This window comes from Rana temporaria, chromosome 12 (assembly GCF_905171775.1).
Source record: "Rana temporaria chromosome 12, aRanTem1.1, whole genome shotgun sequence".
Classification (NCBI taxonomy): domain Eukaryota; kingdom Metazoa; phylum Chordata; class Amphibia; order Anura; family Ranidae; genus Rana; species Rana temporaria.
The window spans coordinates 59,537,247-59,556,734 of record NC_053500.1 but is presented as its reverse complement, the minus strand read 5'-3'; the positions used below and the strand labels follow the sequence as shown (position 1 = coordinate 59,556,734).

The following is a 19,488-nucleotide window of genomic DNA, read 5'->3' as shown; positions in this document are numbered from 1 at the left end:
ACGAGGAGACTCCACCCAAGATCTGCCCCCGACAGGATCTCAGGTGCGAGCGTTTCCCGGACGGTTCGGACATGCCAACCGAAAATGCCCATCGAGACCACAGTACATGCATCGGCCCTCACGTCTCCGGAGTACCCTCTCCCCCTCGGACAAGCGAGCAAACCCCAGCTGCGAGGGTTCACCCCCAGACAAGTCAACACCAGGAGGCGTGGGAGGAGAGGGAGGCACGGGTGGGACAGCAAACGTAGGCGCCAAACTGTTAGGAGGCCTCCGCAGGCTCACCTTAAAGGAAGGTCTCTCCCTGAGTCTGGTGTCAATCAAAATCAGGAAAGAAATAAGAGCCTCGAGCTCCACTGGTAGGTCCTTAGCTGCAACCTCATCCTTCAAGGCATCCGAGAGACCATGAGAGAAAGCAGCGACCAGGGCCTCATTATTCCAACCTACCTCTGCTGCCAGGGTACGAAACTCAATGGCGTATTCGGCTACGGATCGTGAACCCTGTCTGACGGACATAAGGAGCTTCGCAGCAGAGGCGGCGCGAGCCGGCACATCGAATACCTTCCGAAGAGAAGCAACAAAACCGGAAAACTCGGCAACCACCGGATTGTTGTTCTCCCATAAAGGACTGGCCCAGGCCAAGGCCTTGTCCGAGAGCAGCGAGATCAAGAACCCCACCTTTGATCTCTCAGTGGGAAAGGCATGTGGCAGCAACTCGAAATAAATGCCCACTTGGTTAAGGAAACCTCGGCACCGAGTTGGCTCTCCCCCAAATCGCTGTGGAAGGGGGGCAGAACCGGACATACCCCGAAACACCGCAGGCGCAACAACAGGTGTCGAGGTAGACTCTGGCGCAACAGTCGGATCGGCCGTAGGAGCGGGCCCAGGAGCGACGACCGACCCATCGGCAACGGGAGCGAAATGAGCCGTGCGTTCAAGCAGGGTTTGCAACGCCACGGCGAACTGACCCAACAGGGACTCCAGCTGATCAAGTCTGGCAACCAGCGTGGGTAGCGAGGATGGCTCTGTACCGTCAAAATTCATGGCTTGTTCCTAATGTTAGGGAACCATGAACCAGACGTACAACAAGAGATAAGTGAAAATAAGAAGGCTTTATTGAAAATCAAGCTGTAAAGCAAAAGTCCAACGGATGGTGAAACCAGAGGTCAGGAACCAGAAGGGTAGTCAGACGAAGCCAGGATCAGGAACCAGCAGGGAAGTCAGACGAAGCCAGGATCAGGAACCAGCAGGGAAGTCAGACGAGGCCAGGATCAGGAACCAGCAGGGAAGTCAGACGAGGCCAGGATCAGGAACCAGCAGGGAAGTCAGACGAGGCCAGGATCAGAACCAGAAGCAGCAGCAGTCTTAGAAGCATGTGCACACAGGAGGACCAAGCAAGGAACTGAAGTCACAGACCTCCTATATATGTGAGCCAGGTATCCAGCTCCTCCCAGTGGGAAGGAGGAGCCGCAGGGTGGGAGGCTACAAGAGACCTAGAAACCAAGATGGCCGCCAGCACATGTCAAACGAAGGAGACAGGAGAGAGGTAAGACCATGACAGACGTGGACATAAATTACGTCCATCCGGATTCACGGACGACTTACGCAAAGGAATTTTTTTTTTTCAAATTATACGTGGGAACGACGGCCATACTTAACATTGCGTACGCCACCAAATAGCAGCTTTAACTATACGCTGAAAAAAGCAGACTACAGACGATGTAAAAGAATGCGACGGCCGCTCGTACGTTCGTGGATCGTCGGAAATAGCCAATTTGCATACTCGACGCGGAAAACGACGGGAACGCCACCCAGCGGACGCCGAAGTATTGCATCTAAGATCCGAAGGCGTACGAAGACGTACGCCTGTCGGATCTAACCCAGATGCCATCGTATCTTGTTTTGAGGATTCAAAACAAAGATACGACGCGGGAAATTTGAAAGTACGCCGGCATATCAGTAGATATGCCGGCATACTTCCTTTGTGGATCTGCCCCTAAACCTACAGTGCATAGTACATTGGTGTGATGATCACTGAGAAGGAAGATCCTTGCATTTATGGTCATTGGGAAGACTTTCCTTACAGATAGGAGGCAGAAACTTTTAGGAGGCTCCCTGGCAACTTCTGGAGGAACCCTTGTTGAGAAAAGGTTGTATTAAATACTAAATATACAAAACCAAAATTGCAGTTTGGGTCTCCACTGGCTTCTTTGCTCTTATTTCAATTACATATATCGCCCTTTGAAAGAATAACAGCAAAAATCTGAGAGTTTGATGGTGTGCAGAGAGGTACTGTAATAACCCAGCAATCTTTGAGGAATTTAACCACTTCAGCCCTGGAAGGACCTTCCTGACCAGCGTACTTTTTGCGATAATGCAAGGCAGTGCCCTAACTGACAATTGTGCGCGCGTGTTGTTTGCCACGTATCGAGCTTTCTTTTGGTGGTATTTGATCACATCTGCGGTTTTCATTTTTTGCGCTATAAAACAAACACGCTGGTCCTACCACTTTTCCACTGCACACTGCTGGATTACATTCTGCCCATATACCCAATGTGGGGGTTTGCTGTGCGTTTTTATATTTACGTGTGCTGTTTTTGGATTTGCATATGAACTCTGCAGGAATTCTGATTTTTTAATTTTTTATTAAATTTTACATTTTTACGCTATGAGAAGTTTTTTTCCTGTTTTCCCCCTGATTGGAACTCATTGGTTTACTATCACAGTATACGGTATTTGATTTGGAGTTAATTATCTGGCCACGGGTGTATCCTGAATACTACGGATACAGATTTTGTCCAGGATAACCAACGCAAAGGATTGGAACAGAGACGGTGACCAGAGAGGGCAATCGGCTCATAAGAGCCTTTGAGACCCCCCACCGTATGGGGAGTTGCGGGTCCACTCCATCCGGTAAGAGTACCTAACCTGTTTTATTGAAAACAACAGAAGGAGGGGGATGGGAAGGGAAGGAAAAACACAAAACTAGGGATGATCAGAAAGGAAAAGAAAAAAGGAAAGAGGGAGAGGGAGGGAGGACAAGATACACAAGGAAAGCACTCACATTGGCCGCATCCGTAATAATAAGAATATAGAACAGTACCCCTTCAAGAAGAGTGGGCAAAATCGGACTTTGAGGCTCGTGGAAGTATAAAAAATATATATTTTATTACAGAAATTTACAAAATGTACACTAACAATGGTATAATGGAATGCAACTGATAATCACAATACAACCATTCAGAACAAGAGAATAGTGAAAGAATCCTATTGAAGCCGCCTACGCGTTTCACCGTGGGGCTTCTTCAGGACGAAATGAACAGGATTATTGCTACTATGTAGCCATGATTTTCACAATCTGATACACAGCGGTGGATATAATCATCCAGGAAGATTCCAATGATAGATGAAATATATACCGATGGTAGTAGATAGTACAAAAAATATGTTTAGAGATCAATGATCGCAGGTCCAGGCCAAATATGTCAATAATGACATGAGCAAATACACATTACAGTCCCCAGGCAAAAGAAGACGTGTCGGGGATAGAGATGCAGGTAACCGAATCCCTTAAAAATCCACTAGGGGACCTAAAGCTGGGGCAAAAGACAGCTCACAGAGGCAAACATAAGGCCATCCATCAATAAAGGAACAGCATCTCCCATATAACAGAGATCGTCTTGCAAACACCTTGTGTGCATGTAGCGTTCGTGTATGCCCCAGGGTCACAGCCTGTGCACAGGCTTTCCTGCATCTCTATCCCCGACACGTCTTCTTTTGCCTGGGGACTGTAATGTGTATTTGCTCATGTCATTATTGACATATTTGGCCTGGACCTGTGATCATCGATCTCTAAACATATTTTTTGTACCATCTACTACCATCGGTATATATTTCATCTATCATTGGAATCTTCCTGGATGATTATATCCACCTGTGTATCAGATTGTGAAAATCATGGCTGCATAGTAGCAATAATCCTGTTCATTTCGTCCTGAAGAAGCCCCACGGTGAAACGCGTAGGCGACTTCAATAGGATTCTTTCACTATTCTCTTGTTCTGAATGGTTGTATTGTGATTGTTATCAGTTGCATTCCATTATACCATTGTTAGTGTACATTTTGTAAATTTATGTAATAAAATATATATTTTTTATACTTCCACGAGCCTCAAAGTCCGATTTTGCCCACTCTTCTTGAAGGGGTACTGTTCTATATTCTAACCTGTTTTATGTTCCTGGGGATTACATCTTGAAAAGTTATACTTGGTCCAAGTTCATCTGAAGGGGAATTGCATTCATATTATCTTCACAGTGTATGGACTATTCTTTCCAATTCTTGATTGGGACTTTGTCTATTATTGTTCACTCACAGGGTTGATCCATGTGAATTTATTGCAATAGCTCACAACTGTTGTTATAAGTGCACTTTATTTGCCATACTCACTCACAGTGTATGTGGTTCATCACTGGAAGATTACTCTTTCCAATTTTTTGTTTATAATTGTTTTCAGATTCACCTGTTCACTCACAGCGTTGATCTATGTTAATTTGTTTCAATAGTTCACAACTGTTAAAAGTGCACTCTATTTGCCATATTCACTCACAGTGTGTGTGGTTTACTATAGGAGGAGCTGCCATACTCACTCACAGTGTGTGCAGTTCACTTTCTAAGGAGCAACATTGCTCTCATTCATATACGGTTTGTGATTTTCATATACAGTTTTAGGCAGGTCTTCACCCCCAGAACTTCCAGTCCTTGCTGACCCTTTATCAGCTTCTCAGGAGGTACACAGCTTCTTCAGACAGGTGCACTCCCATACTCCTCCACACCCTCTATCAGCACTTCCTGTCTTTTAAGCAGTTTTCCTGGAAGTTCTTAACCCCCTGTGTGCTTGACTGCCAGTGGTCAGGAGAGGAGGCTCTTTCCCTCCCGAACGTCACTTTAGAGCCTTCCGAAATTCCGGGACCCAAAATGACACTCACAAGGGCCCGTCCTCTCTGAATCAACTTTTATTGCCCGGAATTTCTCACCCCCTCTGGGTGACCTCCTGAACACTATACCATTGCCTTAAAAGGGACCACACTCCAAATATTGGTGCAACATAGCGCCTGTCCAGGACCCAACCCTGGTGTCCTGTACCAATTATTTTTATATATATATATATATATATATATATATATATATATATATATATATATATATATATATATATATATATATATATATATATATATATATATATAAATATTGTGACAGGAAGTCAGGTAAATCTGTGGGTGTTGTCACAGACGGAACATACATTTCTGCCTTGTTTAGACAATACACCAATCGTTATTAAGCGTCGACTGGAAAATGTGGCCAGGAAGGCTAAGGGCCGTTGGAAAACTTCAGCTGTTCAGAATGAGGCAATTAAGGCCTCTATAAGTAGTCCAAAGGATTACCACTAATTGGCTGCATCATCCTGAGTCTGTGCGAGTAAGGAGAGCAGTGCCAGAAGGTCTTCTGTGGAGGTGAGGAGAGGATTGATTTTTCTGTGTGATAAAAATCAAAAGACTATCGTTTTGTGCTGCATGACCAGCACTGTCTACCCAGCAGTAGGCTGTGTTAGACTTCATAGATAGGTTCCTGTGTGGAAGGTAGACGCCCAAAGTGGCTAGGATTTATTTTATGTTTGATTTTGTTTATGCTGTTTGGATGCTTGCAATTGTTTTCCAGCAAAATGGAAAAATAAACCAAAAACATTGTTTTCAACCACCTTAGACTGCCAGTCTGTATAAATTCAGTTTGTGGTGAACCCGTCCAAGGGGGTCACACACCCCGCTACCGAGCTAACCCCTCACAATATATATATATATATATATATATATATATATATATATATATATATATATATATATATATATATATATATATATATATATTACACACACACATACACACACACAAACACTTACACACGTTAATGGCATCATAGTCTTAGTCCGTAGGGTGCAATATTGAGTTGGCCTACCCTTTGCAGCTAGTACAGCTTCACCTCTTCTGGGAGGTTTAGGTGTGTGTCTATGTAAATGCTTGACCATTCTTCCAGAAGCGCATTTGTGAGGTTAGGCACTGATGTTGGAGAGAAGACCTGGCTCACTGTGCTCCAATTCATACCAAAGGTGTTCTATCATATTGAGGCGAGGACTCTGCGCAGGCCAATCAAGTTTCTATACCCCAAACTCGCTCATCCATGTCTTTATGGACTTTGCTTTGTGCACTGGGCCAAATCATTTGGTGGAGGGGGGGGGGCCCTTGGCTCCAGTCAAGGGAACTCATAAGGCGTCGACATACCAAAAGAAATTTTGGACAATTTCATGCTCCCAGCTTTGTGGGAACAGTTTGGGTTTGGCCCTTCTTGTTCCAATGTGACTGCACACCAGTGCACCAAGCAAGGTCCGTAAAGACATGGATGAGCAAGTTTGGGGTGGTGGAACTAGACTGCCCTGCACAGAGTCCTGGCCTCAACCAGATAGAACACCTTTGGGAGGAATTAGAGCACGGTGAGCCAGGCCTTCTATCCAACATCAGTGCCTAACCTTACAAATGTGCTTCTGGAAGAATGGTCAAAGGTTCCCATAGACACACTCCTAAACCTTGGACAGCTTTCCCAGAAGAGTTGAAGCAGTTACAGCTGCAAAGGGTGGGACAACTCAATATTGAACCCTATAGACTAAGGCTGGGATGCCATTAAAGTTCATGTAGGTGTAAAGGTAGGCGTCCCGATACTTTTGGTAATAGTGTATTCGGACACAGGCACAATTGTCATAATTTTGGCTCTGTATGCCACCAGAATAAAATTAAAATGAAACAACCCAAATGAATTTGAAGTGCAGACTTTCAGCATTAATTTAAAGCGGGGGTTCACCCTTAGAGGGCACTTTTCCCCCTTCGCTTCCTGCTCGTTATTACTAGGGGAATCGGCAATTTATTTTAAAATATGTGCAGTACTTACCCGTTTACGAGACGCATCCTCTCCGTCGCTTCCGGGTATGGGCTTCGGGAATGGGCGGTCCTTCTTGATTGACAGGTTTCCGAGAGGCTTCCGACGGTCGCATCCATCGCGTCACGATTTTCCGAAAGAAGCCGAACGTCGGTGCGCAGGCGCAGTATAGAGCCGCACCGACGTTCGGCTTCTTTCGGCTACGAGTGACGCGATGGATGCGACCGTCGGAAGCCTCTCGGAAGAATGTCAATCAAGAAGGAACGCCCGCTCCCGAAGACCCATACCCGGAAGCGACGGAAGAAGATACAGCTCGAAAACGGGTAAGTACTGCACCTATTTTAATATAAATAGCCGATTCCCCTAGACCGAACGAGCAGGAAGCTAAGGGGAGATTTTTTTTTTTTTTTTAAATGGGTGAACTCCCGCTTTAAGGGGTTGAACATAAATATCAAGTACAAATTTTAGGAACTGCAACCATTTTTATACACCTTCCCCCATTTTCACAGGCTCAAATGTAATTGGACAAATGAATACAATCATAAATAACATTTTAAATTGTTTTAAAAATTGGGGAAATCCTTTACTGGCAATGACTGCCAGTAAAAGGATCCCATGGACATTACCCATGGACATTGACAAAGACTTTGTTTCCTCCTTTCTGATGATTTGCCTGTCTCTAACTGCAGCTGTCTTTGTGAGTTGTTCTTTGTGAGTCTTTCTGCCTTTAGTTTTGTCTTCAGCAAGTGAAATGCATGCTCAAATTGGGTTGAGATCAGGTGATTGACTCGGCCATTGCAGAATATTCCACTTCTTTTCTTTCAAAAGCTCCAGGTTGCTTTTGCAGTGTGTTTTGGATCATTGTCCATCTGTGCTGTAAAGCGCCATCCAATTAACTTTGCTGCACTTGGCTGACAGTATATCTCTAAAAACACTGCATAATTCATCCGGCTGCTTCTGTCGCATCATCAATAAACACCAATGACCCAGTGCCACTGGAAGCCATGCATGCCAATGCCATCACGCTGCCTCCACCATGTTTTACAGATGACCGTGTGCGCTTTGGAACATGAGCTGTTCCAAGCCTTAGTCACGCTTTTTTCTTCCCACCATTCTGGTACAGATTAATCTGCATTTCATCTGTCCAAAAAATGCTTTTCCTGTACTGGTCTGGCTTTTTTAAGATGTTTTTTGGCAAAGTCTAATCTGGCTTTTCAATTCCTCATGCTTATGATTGGTTTGGACCTTGAGGTGAACCCTCTGTATTTACTCTTGTGAAGTCTTTTCTTGATTGTAGACTTTGACAATGATACGCCCACCTCCTGGAGGGTGTCCTTCACTTGTCTGGATGTTGTGAATGGGCTTTTCTTTGTCAGAGAGGATCCTGCGATAATCCGCTACTGTTGTCTTCCATGGACGTCCAGGCCTTTATGTTGCCGAGCTTGTCCTTTTCATTAGAATGTACCAAACTGTTGATTTGGCCACTCCTAAATGTTGCTGCTATCTCTCTGATGGAATTTTGTTCATGTTTGAAGCCTTACAATGGCTGTTTCACTTGCATGGACAGCTTCTTTGACCGCATGATGTAGGTTCATGGCAATAGATTCCAAATACCATACCTTTTTCCTGCTTAATTGATGAAGAAATAACAAAAAAGAGTATTCCACACCTGGACATGAAACAGCTTTTGATTCAATTGTCCCAATTGGGGTGGTTAAGAGCTATAATTCCTGAACCCCTTCTCCGATTTGCATGTACATATCCTCAGATTAAACCTAATGCCTCGTACACACGATCGCGATTTCTGGACAAGAAAATCACGTTTTTTTCCCCAGCAGGAAAACGGCTGAAATTGGTCTTGCATACACATGGTCATATTAATCTTGGCTGAAATTCCCACCGTCAAGAACGCAGTGACATATGACATACAACATGTACGACGAGCCATGATCAATGAAGTTCAATAGGCAGTTTGGCTCTTCTGCTTGATTCTGAGAATGCATTTTTTTTTGCACGTCGTAATTGCATACAGACGAATGCGATTTGCGACAGGAATTTTTTCTGTCACGAAAATTGAGATCCTGCTCTCAATCTTTTCTTGACAGGAAAACTGACAGAAAAAGTGTGATGGAGCATACACATGGTCGGTTTTCCTGACAAAAACTGCACATCGCCCTTGTCCTGTCATGAAAAGTATGAGGCATTAGAGTACGCACTTTCAGCCAATATCCATTATAGAACTATAGCTTTAATATGTTTTGGAAAAAATTGTGCCTATATATATATATATATATATATATATATATATATATATTTATATATTTATATATTAGACCTAACTGCAAATTCTCTACTTGGCTGTATTCAAGTCCAAAAGGAAAAGTAAATAGGATAGTGTAAGGGGAGGGCCCGTGGGACCCAGGAGGCTCTTGCAGGGTGTGGGGTACTCCTGTTTCAGCTTCACCGATGACTCTTGTGTCTAAAGTCATCCTATGTCCACTAGGGGCATAGGATGACTGAGAAATGATATCTTGGACTACATGAGATGGGGCAGTAATGTAATCCACAATATATTCAAAAATGTCTGGAAGAACTAATTACAGGTTGTTGATTCTGAACCCAACAGGTCAATAGAAAAGTGACTCATTCATGTGGGAACACAGACTCTTAAGGGGGTAATTAAGTCTGCTACTATCATGTAAACTAACCTTAGTCCGGCTTCTAAAGACCTTTCATTGTGTTATGCTAATTGCCACTGTATTGTATGAATTTCTATTGATGATAGATGTGTATTGTGAGTTATCACAGTCTAAAAGGTCAGATGTCTGACTTATGTCTACTAAAGGAATGTGTATTGTATAGCAGGTGAGAGAAGCTGGAGTCATGATGTCTGACTTGTCAGCTGTAGTAATTAGCTCATGTTAATTGTCAGACCTGGTGCCAGAAAGTCTGACTAAAAGATGGGTATTGGGGCTCATTGTATCATGTTGTAGTCGGAGTTCAGTCATTGTTCATTGGGGTTTCTAACTGTATATAAGAAGCCTGAGTTTCCCATTAAAAAGTAGATTCGTTTGAACCTCAAACAGAGCTGTGTCTCGTTTTTGGGGTTCGTCTGCCGAATTGTGGAGTGTCGATAAGCTGTCGTGGGTTGGTGGAATAGAATATCGTAAATCGGTAAAAGAATATCGTAAATGCCGTTAACCCCTGACCGTTACAGATAGATATAGTGTAACGGCACCCCAAATGCGAAAGGGGTTAAAGCAGTTTAGGATATTCCATTTCCGAACACAATGTTGGGTCTTTTGGCTCTATCCATTTCGACTAGTTCTGCGATAATGTCCCTTTTCTTACGGTTGTTGGCTGGTCGGCCCCGGTTCTCCAGTAAGTCCTTGAAGGAAGAGAGCTTTAGCCGTTCATACTGTGCCTCCATTGTCCTGTGTCCTCTTGTAGCTGTCCTTCTGGCGGTGGGAATCAGCCCGCTGCTTGCCACCAATTGTAACGGCACCCCAAATGCGAAAGGGGTTAAAGCCGTTTAGGATATTCCATTTCCCAACACAAGTTAGCTACCGTCACGCCACAGTCAGGCGAACGAGACCCATAAGAATAATTTCCCCCCATTAACGAGACACAGCTCTGTTTGAGGTTCAAGCAGGAAAGACACTTTATTGAGAAATACAGGCTCTTCTATACAATTTATATTTATTATTATTTATTTATTTATATACCACAGGAGATATAAAAATCGGATCCACCCACAATATCACACAATGGTTACATAAGGAGCCACCAATACACATTATTCCCTTAGTAGGCAACAGGTGAGCTAATTAACTACAGCTGATGACTCAGACACATGACCTTTACGTTTCCCAGACTGGCTGACTGATAACTTAAAATACACATTATCATAAATACACCTTCACACAATTACAGGGTCAGTTAGCCCAATCCACAAAGAGAAGATTTTTAGAAGTTAGTCTGGATTCAATTTACATTACACAGGCAGCCAGGTGGCTGGAGGTGATGACATTAACATCTTTCAATTAACCTGTTGAGTTCAGAATCAACAGTAATTAGGTCTTTTCAGATATCCTGGAATATATTGTGGATCATTACTTTCCCATCTCAAGTAGTCCAAGATATAATTTCTCAGTCATCCTATGCCCCTAGTGGACATAGGATGATTTTAGACATAAGAGGGTCCGGGGAAGCTGAAACAAGGGTATCTCATACTTTTTAAGAGCTTCTGGGTTCCACGGGCCCTCCCGTTACAGATAGGTTACCAGACATTTAAAACACCTTTTATTTGAAAGTTAAGTAGAGGCTTCAGTTATTTCCCTGGACAACTTTATTTTATTACCCAGGGTAACCCTAGGTTACAAAAAAGGGCTGATGTAGAACATATACAAACCATGTATGGGCAAGCGGAATGAACCCAACCCTACATGTTGATGGGGAAAATTGAGCACATTTTCTGCAACTCGTGTTTGCAGGAAATACATTTTCTCTGTGTATGACATGCCCAAGGCTGTAATGTGGGTATGTGCAGGAACAGTAGAGTTGGTGTAGGGCTCAACATTATGCGTTAAAGAATGGGGGTCAAGCACTGGTGAGATGCAGATAGGGTAGCAAGCAAAGGGGACATGATGGTGTAAGTGAGCAGTGGGTGCAGGAGTGGTGATGAGAGCAATGATGGGAAGGGGGGGTCAAGTATCATGTTGACCTGGCAGTGCACAACTTTACTAGTGTGCCTTATTTATTTTTTTGCTTCTGTTTACAGAGTTGAGAAAATACCAATTTTACTGTTCCTCTTTTCAAGAAAACAAAACTGTAAATATGTGCATGTTTAGCAACCATAGTTTACTAAGCTCTGCCCCCATTTTATTTTTATTTTTTACACTGAACCATCTTATGCACCTCCCCTTTCATTGCCTCCCTTCACAAGTAGCCCCGGAGAAGCACTAACTTTGCATCTTAGTAAATAAGATCTTCTGTGCATGCCCAGTACCTCAGCAAACTGGCAAGCATGACCAGCAGGTGTAGTGGAGCATCAAATCCCACAGGAAAACAATACAACTTTTGGTTGTTCCAATGCCCATGCTTGGTAGCTACCACATATTATAAGATCAACTGCTACCGTGCATAGGTGGAATCGTTTGGAGGGAACCTGAAGTGGTTCAGTTAGCAGGAATGGGGAGCAGAAGAAGGGGAAGGCTGTCTGGAGACAAAAAGTGCCGCTCATTCATAAATACAGTCGTGCCGAGCTCCCTCCCCTTTACAAATTTGTCAGGGAAAATTTCTCAGAAGTGAGGACCAAAGCACCAGAGAGAAACTATACTTGGAGCTTTGGAGAGAAATAAGTAAACACTATAGATATACAGTGGGTGCTTTGCTCAGATTTCATGACTGAGGTTTACAATCACTTCAATACAGGGCATTTTTAGCTCCTTCCTGCCAAGACCAAATTTTCAGTCTTTAGCGCACTTTGAAAAACAAATTGTGCGGTCATGAAACATTGTGCCCAAAATGTTTTATCATTTTGTTCAGAGCTTTTTTTGGTGGTATTTAATCACCACTGGGTTTTTTATATTGTGCTAAACAAAATAAAATAAAAGGCTAAAAATGTATAATTCTTTATAAACTTAGCCCAAAAATGTATTCAGCTACATTTCTTTGGTGAAAATAACCCCAAATCTGTGTATATTATTTAGTTTGTGTGAAAGTTATAGAGTCCACAAAATATGGTATACAGTTGTGTAAAAAAGTATTTGCCCCCTTTCAGATTTAATTTTTTTGCATATTTGTAACACTTAAATAACTCTGAACAAATTGTATTAGTACACAATAGATAACGTGAGTAAAATACAAAATGCAGTTTTTAAAATAATGGTTTCATTTATTAAGGCAAAAAATCTGTCCAAACCTGCCTGGCTTTATGTGAAAAAAGTAATTGCCCCCTAAACCTAATAACTGGTAGTGCCACCCTTGGCAACAACTGCCAACAAGCATTTGCGATAACTGGCAATGAGTCTTTCACATTGCTTTGGAGCAATTTTGGCCCACTCTTTGCAGAATTGCTTTAATTCAGCCACATGGGAGGGTTTTCCAGTAGGGATGAGCCGAACACCCCCCTGTTTGGTTCGCACCAGAACTTGCGAACACACCAAATGTTCGTGTGAACTTTAGAACCCTGTTAAAGTCTATGGGACTCGAAAATTTGAAATCTAAAGTGCTAATTTTAAAGGCCAATATGCAAGTTATTGTCCTAAAAAGTGTTTGGGGACCTGGGTCCTGTCCCAGGGGACATGTATCAATGCAAAAAAAAGTTATAAAAAACGGCCGTTTTTTCGGGAGCAGTGAATTTAATAATGCTAAAAGTGAAACAATAAAAGTGAAATATATCTTTAAATTTCGTACCTAGGGGGGGTGTAAAGTTAGCATGTGAAACAGCGCATGTTTCCAGTACAAAGAACTGTCCCTGCACAAAGTGTCATTTCTGAAAGGAAAAAAAAGTATTTTAAAACCGGACTTGCGGCTATAATGAATTGTCGGCTCTGGCAATTCAGAGCGAATTCATAAAAAAAAAAAAAGCGTGGGGGTCCCCCCCAAATTCCATTACCAGGCCCTTCAGGTCTGGAATGGATATTAAGGGGAACCCCACCGTCATGTTGATGGGGACAAGGGCCTCATCCCCACAACCCTTGCCCGGTGGTTGTGGGGGTCTGCGGGCGGGGGGCTTTTTAGAATCTGGAAGACCCCTTTAACAAAGTCTTCCCCCTTCCTTGGCTTCCCCAGTGACGTAGCAGAGGGTGCGTCAGAGGGGGCTGGGGCACGTGACGGGTGGCCCCGCCTCCCTTATATAAGAAATGTCACAGCTTCAGCCGTGTCATTCGCTGGGCTGTGTCCAGCGGTGAGAGGAGGTCGGCGATGCTGCGCTCTGGATGGATGGATGGATCTTCTCATCGCTGGACCGGAGATCACCCGCACCCGTCGCTGGATACAGACAACGTTGGAGCAGGAAGCCGGGAACGAGTGGATTATCACCGCTGGATTTTTTTTCTTTTTTTTTTCTTAATAAAGGACTTTTTTCTACGGTGTGCGTGTGTGTGTGTGTTTTTTTTCCAACTATTTACACTTCCTTCGTGAAATGGTAGAGGTACAGTGTACCCCATTACCAATTCACATAGGGAGGGCAGGATCTGGGGGTCCCCTTTGTTAAAGGGGTCTTCCAGACTCTGATAAGCCCCCCCGCCCGCAGACCCCCACAACCACCGGGCAAGGGTTGTGGGGATGAGGCCCTTGTCCCCATCAACATGGGGACATCCTCCCCATGTTGAGGGCATGTGGCCTGGTACGGTTCAGGAGAGGGGGAGGGGCCGCACTCTGTCCCCCCCCTCTTTTCTGCGGCCGGAGGAGTTTTCTGTTGGGGTGGAGTTCCTCTTAAAATCCACACCAGACCTGAAGGGTCTGGAATGGATATTTGGGGGGTACCCCCACGTAATTTTTTTTTAAAATTGACGGCGGGGTTCCCCTTAATCTCCATTCCAGACCTGAAGGGCCTGGTAATGGAATTTGGGGGGACCCCCACGCTATTTATTTTTTTCTTATGAATGAATTCGCTCTGCATTGCCAGAGCCGACAATTCATTATATATCCGGTTTTAAAAGACTTTTTTTCCTTTCAGAAATGACACTTTGTGCAGGGACAACGACCATTTTTAAAACTTTTTTTGCATTGATACATGTCCCCTGGGACAGGACCCAGGTCTCCAAACACTTTTTAGGACAATAAATTGCATATTAGCCTTTAAAATTAGCACTTTAGATTTCTCCCATAGACATTAACAGGGTGTTCCGCGGCTTTTCGAATTTGCCGCGAACACCCCCAATTGTTCGTCGAACAGGCAAACAGGCAATGTTCGAGTCGAACATAAGTTCAACTCGAACTCGAAGCTCATCCCTATTTTCCAGCATGAACGGCCTGTGTAAGGTCATGATACAGCATCTACAGTGGCTTTGACCAGGCCACTACAAAACCCAAATTTTGCTTTGTTTGAACCATTTGGAGGTGGACTTGCTGCTGTGTTGCGGATCATAGTCCTGCTGCATAACCCAAGTGCACTTGAGCTTGGGGTCACGAACTGATGGCCGGACATTCTCCTTTAGGTTTTTCTAGTAGAGCACAGAATTTATAGTTCATCAATTATGGTAAGTCGTCCAGGTCCTAAAGCTGCAAAGCAGCCAAAGACCATCACGCTACCACCATTTCTGACTGTTGGTATGATGTTCTTGTTATGAAATGCTGTATTCATTTTATGCCCTAATGTAACGGGATGCACAACTTCCAAAAAGTAAAATTTTTGTCTCGTCAGTCCACAGAATATTTGCCTAAAAGTCTTGGGGATAATCCAGATGTTTTTGGCAAATGTGAGATGAGCCTTTGTGTTATTTTTGCTCAGCAGTGGCTTTGGCCCTGGAATTCCCCCATGGATGCCATTTTTGCCCAGTCTTTCTTATTGTTGAATCATGAACACTGATCTTACCTGAGGCAAATGAGGCCTGCAGTTCTTTAAATGTTGTTCTGGGTTCTTTTATGACCTTCCAGATGAGTCGTCCTCTGGCTCTTAAAGTAATTTTTGTAGGCCGGCCACTCCTGGGAAGGTTCACCACTGTTCCAAGTTCTCTCCATTTGTGGATAATGGCTCTTCCCATGGTTCACTGGAGTTCCAAAGCCTTAGAAATGGTGTTGAAACCCTTCCTAGACTGATATAGGTCCATTACTTGGTTTCTAATCTGTTCTTGAATTTTGTTAGATTGTGGCATGATGTGTGGGTTTTTGTGATCTGTTAGCATGCTTTGTCAGACAGCTTACTATTTATGTGATTTCTTGATTCAATAGGTCTGGCAGTAAATCGAACATGAGTGTGGCAAGTGTAAAATTAACACAGCTTTCCAAAAATGTGTGGTTAATTAATCACAGTTAATTCACGATTCAGCATGGGAGGGGGCAATTACTTTTTCACACAACTGTATATCTGAAAATTGATCAATCCTGATGTACGGATGGCCCAGTCAGGACAGTAGAAATACCCCCTTATGGATAGTAGACAGTCCAAGTTATTTAGTAAGGAGGCATTGCAGGTTTTTTGAAGTTCAATTTTTTTGGAAAGTGAAGAAAAAAAACAAACAAAAAAAAACACACTTTCATTTATTTTCTTCATACATACTGTCACAAGTACAGTACAGCATCATTATATAACTGGTGTGGCGGTGATCAGGGATACCGACTGGTGACAGTACCAAAAAAAAAAAAAAAAATGATATTTTGTTTTGTTTTTTACAACCCACTGTGACCAGATCAATATAAATGTTACCATATCAACATTGTACTGCTCTGGGGAAGTAATCAGAATAATATATTTTTTGTTTTACACATTATGTTTGCTGATAGCATATTACATTGCTATAAGCAAACATTTTACTGAATTAAATGGAATCAGTGTTTTTTTTTGTTGCGATTAGCTGTGATTGGCTCTGTCTGTATCATGTCATCAAATTGACCAATCACAGTTAACATATTTGTACACATAAGATGGCTTGAGGGGAAGCCATCCATTGTGTATAACCGTCATGTGACCTGCTGAGATTGGTCACGGTGGTCACATGGTACCAGCAGCAAACCTCTACTATAAATCGGTCATTGGCTGTCCTGTGGACACAGCCAGTGACAGATCGTGTGGCCACACGATTGACACACCCTGACAGGACATCATATGATGTGCAGTCAGGATGGGAAAGCCACCGTCCGCCCGTCATTTGTCTATAGGGTGGGCGTGAAGTGGTTAAGCTAAAAAGCGCTGAGGGTCAAATATTATTTTAACCACTTAAGGACCCCTTCACGCCGATATACGTCGGCAGAATGGCACGGCTGGGCACATCCATGTGCGTGGCTCTTTAAGCCCAGCCGTGGGGCCACGTGCACACGACCTGGTCCGGAGCTCCGCGGCCACGGGACTCGCCGCTGGAGTCCCGCGATCAGTCCCCGGAGCTGAAGAACGGGGAGAGCTGTGTGTAAACAATGCATTTTTAGCTGTGAAAATGACAATGGTCCCAAAAATGTGTCAAAATTGTCCGAAGTGTCCACCATAATGTCGCAGTCACGGGGGGAAATATTTTTGGGTGATATTTATTATAGCAAAAAGTTAAAAATATTGCATTTTTTTCAAAATATTTGTTTATAGTGCAAAAAATAAAAACCGCAGAGGTGATCAAATACCACCAAAAGAAAGCTCTATTTGTGGGGGAAAAAAAAAAGACGCCAATTTTGTTTGGGAGCCACGTCACACGACCTGCACAATTGTCAGTTAAAGCGACACAGTGCCGAATCGCAAAAACTGTCTGGGTCCTTTAGCTGCCTAAAGGTCCGGGTCTTAAGTGGTTAAAGAGACTAACTGGTAATATGAAAACTGCTGCAGTTGCCAAGTGTAAATGCCTAGAATACCTTGCAACTGCTTGCAAAGCCTTCCAGTCATGTTTGAATCTCAATATGCAAAAAAGAGAACATGTGGCGCACGATCCAATAGAGCAAACAAAATAAACTGAGGTATATGAAAGTCTAATAAGGAAGTCCAATAATACTAATAATGTCCATGAGAGTCCTGGATTAAAAACTGTGGTATAAATGGCTGTGGAGGACACTTAGCGGCAGCACCTGAAGCAGAAGCAATGCTCTGAGAGGTTAAAAAAAGAAAAGGACAAGATGCGCCAATCTGAGTGCAGTAAGCCCAAATTTAATTGATGAAACAAATAATATACATATAAAATGCCTACTCACAGACGAAGGTAGATGGTAGGCAAAAGATCAGGATGGGGGGTGCAGATGATCAACAATGGGATGCGTAGCCTGGAGTCATGCGGTGGTCTCGACTTGCGGGCATCCGGAGTACAAACTGCAGCAAGCTGATGTTGAGCGGTGTCCGGGGACAGGAACACCGAGGAGCCACAGAGGATGCGGCGTGGGCTTCACCGTGGAGCGCAACGTCCCGTCGCCGCACCGGAAGTGACGTGGAGGTCCGGGCCAGCCAATAGGATTACGCGTTTCACAGCATCAGCTGTTTCTTCAGATCCATGCTGTCCATAGAGGACAGACGTATTAAAAAGGAAAAGGAACTGCTGTGATAGGCTGGCGGCAAGCGTCAATATACAACATGGATTAAATTAGACAGAGATGGCTAACCTATGAACACTCGGCTAACATAATGTACAATGCAACCATAAAACAATATTAATATATAAAACGGACATCTCGGGGTATTTTATAAAAGGAGGACATCTCAGGGTATTTTTAAAAAAACACACATAGAAAACGAAGTATTAAAAATGAGAAAAGGATTAGAAAGAATTATTATTATTAATAGATAGGCATAATAGGAGTGCATGTATAACATTAGTATATAATGTATATAAAAGCTAAAAAAGTCTATACACATATATATATATAGAAGATCATTCTATTTAAAAAAAATTATTATTATTTTAAAAAATTATTTTAAAAAATTACTTTGTAAAAATTAATCTAAAAAATAAATTATATTAGGATATATCAGAAAGATATGCCATTTTAAAAAACTATACATTATATACTAATGTTATACATGCACTCCTATTATGCCTATCTATTAATAATAATAATTCTTTCTAATCCTTTTCTCATTTTTAATACTTCGTTTCTATGTGTGTTTTTTTTAAAAATACCCTGAGATGTCCTCCTTTTATAAAATACCCCGAGATGTCCGTTTTATATATTAATATTGTTTTATGGTTGCATTGTACATTATGTTAGCCGAGTGTTCATATGTTAGCCATCTCTGTCTAATTTAATCCATGTTGTATATTGACGCTTGCCGCCAGCCTATCACAGCAGTTCCTTTTCCTTTTTAATACGTCTGTCCTCTATGGACAGCATGGATCTGAAGAAACAGCTGACGCTGTAAAAACGCGTAATCCTATTGGCTGGCCCGGACCTCCACGTCACTTCCGGTGCGACGACGGGACGTTGCGCTCCACGGTGAAGCCCACGCCGCATCCTCTGTGGCTCCTCGGTGTTCCTGTCCCCGGACACCGCTCAACATCAGCTTGCTGCAGTTTGTACTCCGGATGCCCGCAAGTCGAGACCACCGCATGACTCCAGGCTACGCATCCCATTGTTGATCATCTGCACCCCCCATCCTGATCTTTTGCCTACCATCTACCTTTGTCTGTGAGTAGGCATTTTATATGTATATTATTTGTTTCATCAATTAAATTTGGGCTTACTGCACTCAGATTGGCGCATCTTGTCCTTTTCTTTGTTTGAATCTCACATTGTTCCAATAGGCAATGTTTTGGCACTTACTGAGTGTGTCAAAGCTTGCCAGCCCCTTCTTGTAGATTCCTATTGGCCAGTGAGGCTGCCCATAGGTTTGATGATGCCTTTAGGATAATGATGGGCCAATAGGAATGTGGTGGT

The 19,488-nt window shown here is 43.1% G+C and overlaps 1 protein-coding gene across 1 annotated transcript in view; it reads right to left on the bottom strand.

The window, feature by feature from the left end:
* The window catches only part of CBX8 (chromobox 8), a 139,140-nt gene that overhangs the window by 33,720 nt on the left and 85,932 nt on the right, over positions 1–19,488 (bottom strand). The gene's annotated exons all lie outside the window — the stretch shown is intronic.